We start from the raw sequence: 10,375 nt of genomic DNA, 5'->3' as shown, positions 1-10,375 counted from the left end.
ATAAAGAGCAAATGAACATCCCAACTCCAGACTCGGGCAATTGCATCTCTCTTGAGCTCATTTGTCTTTCAACCACATTCATCTCCCACTGCCATTTCCAGCTTCTCCCAAATCTTCTTCCCAACAACCGCTCACACACACACACACACACACACACACACACACACACGTACACTACACAAACACTTCACACCATACACACACATACACACACATCACACCATACACACACATCACACCATACACACATACATCACACCATACGCACACAAACACACATACACATATCACACCATACACACACACAGTCACACTATGCATGCCTCACACCACACACACATACAAACACACACATGTACACTACACAAACATATCACACACACATCACACTATACAAACACATCACACACGCATCGCACTACACATCACACCATACACACACACAAACATATGTACACTACACAAACATATCACACCATACACACATCATACCACACATACATATCACACCACACACACACATCACATACATCACACCACACACACACACACATACACACACACACACACAAACACACACACTCATACATACATGCATGCACCAGCACTGAGGCCAGTTACTGCTGTCCACACATGCATAAGTGCATGTTTGGCCATCCACTGGAGCATGGTTAACTACTTGACTCCTCTCTAAAGACGGCCTCTCCCTCCTCTGGCAGTCAGCAACTGCCAATAGCGGCTCAGCTAGAGTTGCAGGCTCTTGTGTCCCCCTTTGAGTTCATTTTAAAGGTGGTCCAATAATAACATCTCCATAAAGAGGGCCCAGAGTTACTCAGAATGTATGGAATTGTGTTCTGTTAGCTATTTTAAGAAGTGGGGATGTGGGAACTCGAGAAAGAGCTGAGCGGTTAAGGATGCTTGCTGCTCTCTCAGAGGGTAGGAGTTTGGTTTCCAGTATCCTTGTCAAGGGATTCACAACTACCTGTAACCCCAGTTCCAGGGGAATCTTGACACCTTCTTCTACCTCTGAGGAAACCCACACTCATGTGTACACTCACAGAGACATACAAACATATATACAATTAAAAGCAAGATAAAACTTTTAAAAAGAAAAGCAAAATACAGGATGAAAAAATAATTTTGAAGATTTGTTTTATATAATGAATATTTTTATTCTTTGATAACTTCATATGTATACACAATGTGTTCTGATCATGTCTACTCTGTTCTCCCCATCTGGTTCCAGACTCCCCCGACGTGTCCTCCTCTCCCAACCTTATATCCTCTGTTTTTTAATACCCTACTGAACCCAACTTGTGCTGCCCAAGTGCTCGCTGGGTGTGGGACCATCCATTGAAACTTACGCCACACCCTCAAGGAAAAATGTCTCACCTCCCCCAGGAGCCATCAACTGCCGACAGCTCTCTTCCGGAGTTGCTAAGATATAACTAACATCCAATAGAACCCACATATTCAAGGCTACATTCTAGAGAGAGTTGCTATAAGTATAACCTAGTGAAATCATCACCAGAATTAAGTGCAGACCTGCCCTTTTCCTCCAAAAGATTACCCCTGCCCAACCATGCATCATCACTCCTAGGGCATCTCTGGACCACCACATCCAGTCTGCAGGCACAAGTGATCTGTGTTGTGTATGTGTGAATTCACTCCTCTCTTCCTATCAATGAATGCAGACATTAGCGTCACTCTTTGTCTGGATTCTTCCACTAGACCCCGGGAATCGTGCCATTTTCCGCCCGTGCCGGTAGGAACAGTCTCTGTTTCTGGGTAGTGAGAGGCCAGAGAGCCTGCTCTCCCTGATCGTTTGAAGAGTCTTTTCTAGGAAACTCAGGTGCTTTTCACACTGGCAACAATGGATGGGTGCTTAGCTGAAAGCCAGTGAGGATCCCGTGCAGATCTCTGGAGGTCTCTCGCTGCACATGTCTTTCCTCTCTGGTACTTTGCCCTTGGACTCTAATGCTTGCCTATATGGTCTTCCACCTCCAGCACCTAAACTCAGAGAGCCTGACAAGCTCTATTCTGGGTTCCCCTTCCTGAACCACAGCCTTGAAACCCTCCTGACAGTGAGGCAAGCCACCATGACTTCACCTTCTTTGTTCTTTGTTCATCACATGTGCACGCACACACACACACACATAAACATATATGTATAATGTCACAAATATATATAAATATATATAAAACGTGTCTTTCATATCTCATATTCAGAATCTCAAGAACCACTACTTCATAAATTTCTTTGTCCTGACTTTCATATTAGGCAGAAAGACACGTGTAACCACCGCACTCCAGATAGCCAGAAGCAAAGATTCAAAGCCCATTAAATAATTTAATATCAGCAAAAGAGAGAGTTTGGGTATGAGGCTATTTTAATATTTTACATTTTGTGAGGTCTGCTTACTCTTCAGTGATGGCAGATGATAAAATAGGGCTTTAATAGGGGCTCTCATTCACTATACGATTGCCCAGCTACGAATACCAGGCGATACTGGGCTCTGAATGGAGAGTCTATAGATATAATGCGTGTTTTCAAGGAATAACAAGAAGACATCAATAAACAACGTTTTTATAGAGTCAACATTATAGATGCTACCAGACTGTTGAACTTTGAATGTCTTCGTCTGAGCAGCACCTAGCAAGCCTAGGGCCCCCTCGGACGTGGACACACACTGCTTCTACTGAGTCTGTCTCAGCTTCACCCATCCCTCATGTATACTTACTGAGTTCCTGTATCTGTAAATGTTCAAGAGTCCATTGAAAAGCTCTAGAAAAGAATATTCTGAAATAGAACAGAAAGCACAAATGCCCTCAGGTACAAACAAGCCAGACTTAACTCAGGGTTGGCTACAGCCTGATATTAGCAGGGGCTAAGCCGCCTAGTTTGCTTATGTCTGCTCATTCGCGTGCTTACTCAGGCTCTAACACACCCAGCGCTCCTCTGCATATGTAACTACAAGGAGAACTTACAGCAAAAACACTCACAGGCACAATTTAATGAGAGGACCCAAGATATGCATAACAATCAATAACCATAATGATGGAGATAATGGGGTTGAAGGGTCTAAAGGGTGTATTAATTCTGAGAGGCCACGCCTTACTGGACCACTGCACCATGCTACAGGGAAAGGCAGAGGACGGCGTTAAGGGATAAAGCACTTGAAGGATGACATGGTCAGGTACGCTGAAGAGAAAAGCTATTTTAGGCAGAGCAAGGCCATGCTCATCAGAGACCTTCTCTAGAGTCTCATGTCCGAATTCTTAAACGGCAAATACCTGAAAGCACAAAAGAGTTCTCATTGTTGGCATTTCTGTTTAAAAGAGGGAGGAGGCAGAGTGACATACGCCTTTAATTCCAGGATTCAGGAAGCAGAGACAAGTTCTGTAAGTTCAAGGCCAGCCTGGTCTACATAACGTAGCAAGTTCCAGGACAGCCGAGGATTACATGGTAAAACCCTGTCCAGAAAAACAAAAACAAACAAAGAAAAACCACATCGCACCTTAAGAGAAGTGGTTTCCTCAGGGCTCCCTTCAACAAGGGAGAAGGCTAGAACACACTTTTACTTGAAATGTAAACAAGGGTGGAGCCACCAGAACCACCACAGACAGAAACTCACAGCCACCAAACCTGGTCGGAGCATCCTGCACTGTTGCTCGGAGATGAGAAAATGCTGTACTCGCAGAGAGCACGCCCAGAGGCTCCCTAAATTGCACTAATGAGATATAGGACTTCAGGGTTGGGGATTTAGCTCAGCGGTAGAGTGCTTGCCTAGCAAGCGCAAGGACCTGGGTTCGGTCCCCAGCTCCAAAAAAAAAAAAAAAAAGAGAGAGAGAGAGAGAGAGGACTTCAGAATTCTATGTGCTTCAGAAGGCTCTTCAAGCGACCTCCTGCTATCCTGGGCTAATTACTAGAACTTTCCTGACTTCCTTTTTTCAGTCATTTAGGGTGGGCACACAAGGGTGGGAGGGTGGACCTGGGAGAAATGAGAAGTGGATGTGATCTGGGAGCAATGTATGAAATTCCCAAATAAGTAATAGAACTATGTTGGGGGGGGGGGGAATAATAATAATATTATTTTAGGTTTAGGTCACAGTGAGGTTTAAATACCATATGGTAAATGCTTATCAATTGTAGCTAATTTAAAGATTATTAATCATGGTATGAAAATTTTTTAAGATAAGGAGATACAGTTTATAACCTATAGTTGGGAGACACATGGAATAGCACCAAGTCCCTGGCTTTTATTTAAGCACCTCAAACCAGCCTCCTCTAGTCTTCCTTTTGTTCCTTAGAGTTGTTACAAGGTTTCCTTTCAATCTCAGGCTGAAAAGCATCCTTTCCAAAGAGCTGTTGGCTGTGATGGATGTTAGAAGCTACCCACCTTACAGGCTCTGTCTGCCTCCTCCATTCGCCTAGGAAAACTCATTTTCAGGTCTATAAATCCAGCTGCTCAGAACCCATCAGTACTTGACTAGAATCTTCTACAGGCCACACGTTAAGGCTGCCCCATGCAGAAGCCTTGAGAGCAACCATACTTCAGGTCCTGACACAAGTTGCCCAAGAGACCAAAGATAAATACCGGCTTCCCACTGTTTTGCTGTATTTGTTTCCTGTTGCCTGACTACCTTCGTCCAGACCCATAACAGCCTCTGTGCCCAAGGGTAAGCGTATCCATGCATTTTAAAGAACGGAGCCCTGGGAATTATAGCTCAGAAAAGTACTCAAAGCAATAGAGATGTAAATCCCTCCCTCATGTCCTCATAGACTCCATGAAACAAGCTACCAGATTCCCTTTTCCTGGCCCAAATGCATGCATGCAAAAGGTTGCCATTCTGATCCAGGGGATGGGGGTAGGGGCACTAATCTGAGACCTTCTTAACAACTGTCTCCCCACCTTAATGCGGTGCTCCAAGCACAGTATGTTCCCTCTCAGGAGCACCTGTACTCCCTTCTCAAGCTATTTCCACAGCCCAACACTATGCAGAGGCATCTCACAGCAGGCCCCACCCTGAGCATACCTTAGAGACCGGAACTGGCCTGTGTATGCTCTGACACGGGCCATGAAAGGGGCAATATCAATTTCCTGAGAAGGAAATTGAATCTAGGTGAAAAAGTGATTTGGACAGAAAATAAAATTTAGAATTGGCTGGCAAAGCAAAATCTGAAGAGGAAAAGAAATCGAAAAAGAAAATCTGAAAGGGAAAACATGTAGCTTTAATTTAGGTTTCAGTGTCCGAGAGAAGAAACCATAATCCCAAAGAAATAGGTGTTCATCTAATTAGAAGGAGGCGCTGGAGGGAAACGCAGGGCAGGGAAGATACAGAGAGGAAAAGCTTCGTGATTGACTTCACCAGCAGAGGTGTGGGGAGCAGAATCTGGAATGGGATTTGGAAGGGGGGTGCAGGGGCAGATTAAAGCCCCTTCCAGGCATTCTCTGCAGAGAGGAAGAGCTTAACTCTTAATAGGCAGGATTTAAGGTCCATGTAAGAGAGTATCCTGCTATAAGGATTTTGAGAAAAATGTGGAAACTCCATTTCTGAAAATATTAAGAAGCAATAAAGATAAGTACCAGGCTTCAATGGCAGCTTAAGTCAAACCGGGAGACCGGGCCGCAAGGATCATCCACCCAAAGCGGCTTCTCTTCTCTTCTGTTTCTCTCCAGTCCAATTCCCTCTTCAGCACCGTGTAATTTAAAGACTCCCTTAGAAGCCTTTGGTATCTACTGGGTTTATCTGCCCCGAATCTTCTTAAGACTCGTCCACCTTCCTGACCAGTATCCGATGTTCTCCTTCACGATGGTTTCTATAACTCTCCAAGGGCACGATCCTGACATTTCTCTCTGGATCTCTGTCCAGCCCTGAGTCCCGCACATAGGTAGGGCTTAATAAACAATACCAAACAATGTCCACTTATAGGAAGAAAAGCAAAAGTGAAGTGAAGATTGTGGTAACTTTAGCAGTGCCAAACTCTAGTTTGTTTTCTGCCTTTATGCAAGTGACTGTGTGTGTGTGTGTGTGTGTGTATGTGTGTGTGTGTGTGTGTAACACACACACACACACATACGAAAGGGGGGGAGGAAGGGAGGGAGGAAGGGAGAGAGAGAGACAGAGAGAGACAGAGAGACAGAGAGACAGAGAGAGACAGAGACAGAGAGAGACAGAGAGACAGAGGGAGAGACAGAGACAGAGAGAGACAGAGAGACAGAGACAGAGAGACAGAGGGAGACAGAGAGAGAGACAGAGACAGAGAGAGAGAGAGAGACAGAGAGAAGAGACAGAGAGACAGAGAGACAGAGACAGAGAGACAGAGGGAGACAGAGAGAGAGACAGAGACAGAGAGAGACAGAGAGAGACAGAGACAGAGAGAGACAGAGACAGAGAGAGACAGAGAGAGAGACAGGAGGCGAGTTTTAAGCCAGTGAAATAGTTCTATGAGCCAAGGCACTTGCTGTCCAAGCCAAATGACTGCAATTTGGTCCCTAGAACCCATGTAAGGTTAGAAGGAGAGAATTGACTCCATGAAGCCGTCCTCTGACCTCCACACGTGCATGTGTGCCTCACACACTGCACACATGTTCTCACGCATGCGTGCACACAGAAGAAGAAGGCAGTAGAAATATTTGTTGCGGGTTTACTTTTGCTGCTCTGGCAGGGTGAGCATCTTCAAAGGTTCTGCAAGTTCAGTTTCATCCACAAGCGGCAGGGCCAGCCTGCTTACATCGAAGCGTTAGCAAGGAACTAGGCAAAGCGTCTCGCACAGGTTACCTTTGTGGTTTTGATTTCTTCAGAGCGATTTACCAACCAAGACAAAGTGCCATGAAGACAATGTCCTTCTTGAACCATCCAGAGAATCACAGTATTATTCCAGAGGAGCCAGTCACATCCGCACCAACCTCATCTGTCCCCGGTGGCCAGAGAATCGTACAGTATTCCAAAGTATTATGGCTTTTACATTAATGTGTCCCCCACAGACTCAAATGTTTGAACACTTGGTCCCTGGCAAGTGGCACTGTTTTGAAAGGTTTTAGGAACTTCAGGAAACGGGACTCCTAAATGAGGAGGAAGTGGGTCGCTAGTCGGCAGGCATCGACAGTGATAGCCAATCCCTACTTCCAGCCAATGTCTGTTTGCTTCCCGATCAGCCAGCCAGGATGCTAGCAAGCAGAGCCATGTTCCAGTTGCCACCGTGTGCCATCCCCATTCTGATGAAGACTAGACCCTACAGCATACAGCCAAAAGAAATCTTTCCTCTCTAGCTGCTTCTTGTGTGGCGTTTGATTGCAGTACATCATGGTTGGGGTTTCTACTGCTGTGGAGAAACTCTTATAGAGAAACTCTACAGACCATTGGGGAAACTCTTATAGAGAAACTCTTATAGAGAAACTCTATAGACCATTGGGGAAACTCTTATAGAGAAACTCTTATAGAGAAACTTTATAGACCATTGGGGAAACTCTTATAGAGAAACTCTATAGACCATTGGGGAAACTCTTATAGAGAAACTCTTATAGAGAAACTCTATAGACCATTGGGGAAACTCTTATAGAGAAACTCTATAGAGAAACTCTTATAGAGAAACTCTATAGACCATTGGGGAAACTCTTATAGAGAAACTCTTATAGAGAAACTCTTATAGAGAAACTCTATAGACCATTGGGGAAACTCTTATAGAGAAACTCTTATAGAGAAACTCTTATAGAGAAACTCTGTAGACCATTGGGGAAACTCTTATAGAGAAACTCTTATAGAGAAACTCTTATAGAGAAACTCTATAGACCATTGGGGAAACACTTATAGAGAAACTCTTATAGAGAAACTCTTATAGAGAAACTCTATAGACCATTGGGGAAACTCTTATAGAGAAACTCTTATAGAGAAACTCTTATAGAGAAACTCTATAGACCATTGGGGAAACTCTTATAGAGAAAACGTTTCATTGGAGCTGGCTTACGAGTTCAGAGGCTTAGTCCGTTATCTTCCTGGCAGAAAGCATGGCGGTGTGCAGGCAGACATGGTACTGGAGAAGGAGATGAGAGTTTGGAATTTGGATGGGCAGGCAGCAGGAAAAAAGAACAAGCTTCTGAACCTCAAACACGCCCCCAGTGACACACTTCCTCCAAGGCCACAGGTCCTAAAATTGCCATTCCCTAAGGGCCTAAGGGGGGCCATTTTCATTCACTCCACCCCACAGCAGTCAGAAGAACTAAAACGCTATGGTGCCTGGACCGAGTCACTTAAGCAGATGACCCCCTAAGCCCCACTGGTGGGAAAACAGTGCATTCTTCTATAAGAGACACAAGTGACGGGGCCTCATTGGGAAGCAAGTAGGAACCACTGCAAGGTACAGTAGTAATATTTTAATTCATAAGCTAGTATTTTGGAAAATGTAGTCATGTGCCATGTCCTCCTGCAACAGCACCTCCTACGAATGCCAAAGAAACTCAGCCTTGGGTTGGGGATTTAGCTCAGTGGTAGAGCGCTTGCCTAGGAAGCGCAAGGCCCTGGGTTCAATCCCCAGCTCCGAAAAAAAGAACCAAAAAAAAAAAAAAAAAAAAAAAAAAAAGAAACTCAGTCTGCTGTTTAAGAGATCTCAGCCATACAGCTTTGCCCAAAGAGATGAAGGGGACCAGAAGGCCAAGGGAGATTAGATTATGTCAGAGGCAGGTTCTCAGGTAAAACTCAGCCACAAGGACATTGGGATCTTGCTCTGCTGTAAGTGTCTTCAGACTGAGCTTCATTGAGTGTTAGAATCTTTTACTGGGCCCCAGAGAGACTAAATTCAGACATATAAGCATACATTCATACGCACTTGTTTTGCTTTGTTTCATTTTTCAAGGCAAGATTTCTGTTTCTCTGTATAGATTTGGCTGTCTTGGAACTTGCAACGCAGAGCAAACTGCCCTCAAACTCAGAGTTCCGCCGGCCCCTACCTCCCGAGTGCTGGGATTAAAGACATGAGCTTCTAGTGCCTGGCTCAGAATTTCATATTTTAAGGACACTGAACTTTGCTTTGTATGTAAGCAAGGCACAGGTCCACTCAGGTTGGGCTAGTCCGCTGTGTTATCAGGTATTTTCCTTTGGTTCCCTGGCGCAATTTCACTGTGCTTTCTGTCCATGCTTAGCAGCCCCTGATTTAGTCATGTTTCGCGTATGTGTTTTTGCTGTCTCTTTATATATAGATCAACCCAAAAGGGCATCTCGGGACAATTGGCACAAGCTTGTTTAAAACCTTATTAGGATACTCTGCGTATAGACTCCCTGCCGTAAATCTTTCTCTCCCAATTTGGAATCACTCACCCTTTCCCTCCAGATGAAGGTGTGGGCTTTCCTCCAACTTGTCTGGAATGAAAAGATACTTGATGACTGTTAGAATCGTCTCCCTCCGCTCTATACCCTAGAGCATGGATTCTCAACCTTGCTAATGCTGTAAACCCTTCAGTACAGTTCCTCGTGTTATCCTGACCCCCAACCATAAAGTTTTTCTGTGGCTACTTCATAGCTAATTTTGCTACTGTTATGGATCATAATGTAAATATGTGATAGGCAGGATATATCTGAAATGTCCCCCAAAGGGGCTGAGAACCAATGTGCTAGGGCCTCGGGGACGCTGAAAGATGTCAAGTGAGAAGAATGTATTCCTGAGGTCGCTTGACACTCTGAAGTCACAGTATCTCCAGTGTCCCTGTGGTACTACCTTGGTTGATAAGTTCTTTTTTTTTTTCCACAGAAATATAGAGCATAAGGAGGTTAAACTAGAGTACTGGAGACCTGGGTTCAAGTCTTAATTCTGCCACTTGGCACTGGCAACACTGATTCACAGCTGTGATTCTGCCAAAACTGCTCTTGTGTCTTGAACTTTATGATGCTCAGACGAGATGCCACAATGAAACAAAAGAGGTGATCAAGAAGCAGCATGGAGAGTAGGCAGCATGGAGCCCCCAGCCAGACACTTGGAATGAGGTCCCAGCTCTGTTACCAAGCGTCCATGAACTGAGGCCAGCCAGCTTGCTTACCCTTGACAGTAAAAGCTATGCTCACACCTGTGTCAGAGGTCACAGGAGAAGAACTGAGCTACTCCCTGAGTGCAGAGAAACCTGTTTAGACCAAGATCAGTGCTCAGTCATTGTCCTGTTCCCTCAGAGCTCTGTCTCCTCCATCCCGAGCCAATTCTTGCCAATTCTTCTTACACAGACAATTCTTTCCTCCCGCTCCCTCTCCGCCCCCTCAAGCTCTCACTGTAGCACTCTTGGGCCTCTGGGCAGCGAGCAGCACTGCTGGGCTCTCTGACCTCATTTTCTGGAATGTTGACATTGACTCAAGCATCCCCTTACGTCAATTAATTACATAATCAAGATCA

The sequence above is a fragment of the Rattus norvegicus genome, chromosome 2 (genome assembly GCF_021556685.1).
Source record: "Rattus norvegicus strain SHRSP/BbbUtx chromosome 2, alternate assembly SHRSP_T2T, whole genome shotgun sequence".
Lineage (NCBI taxonomy): Eukaryota > Metazoa > Chordata > Mammalia > Rodentia > Muridae > Rattus > Rattus norvegicus.
This window is presented reverse-complemented; position numbering follows the sequence as displayed.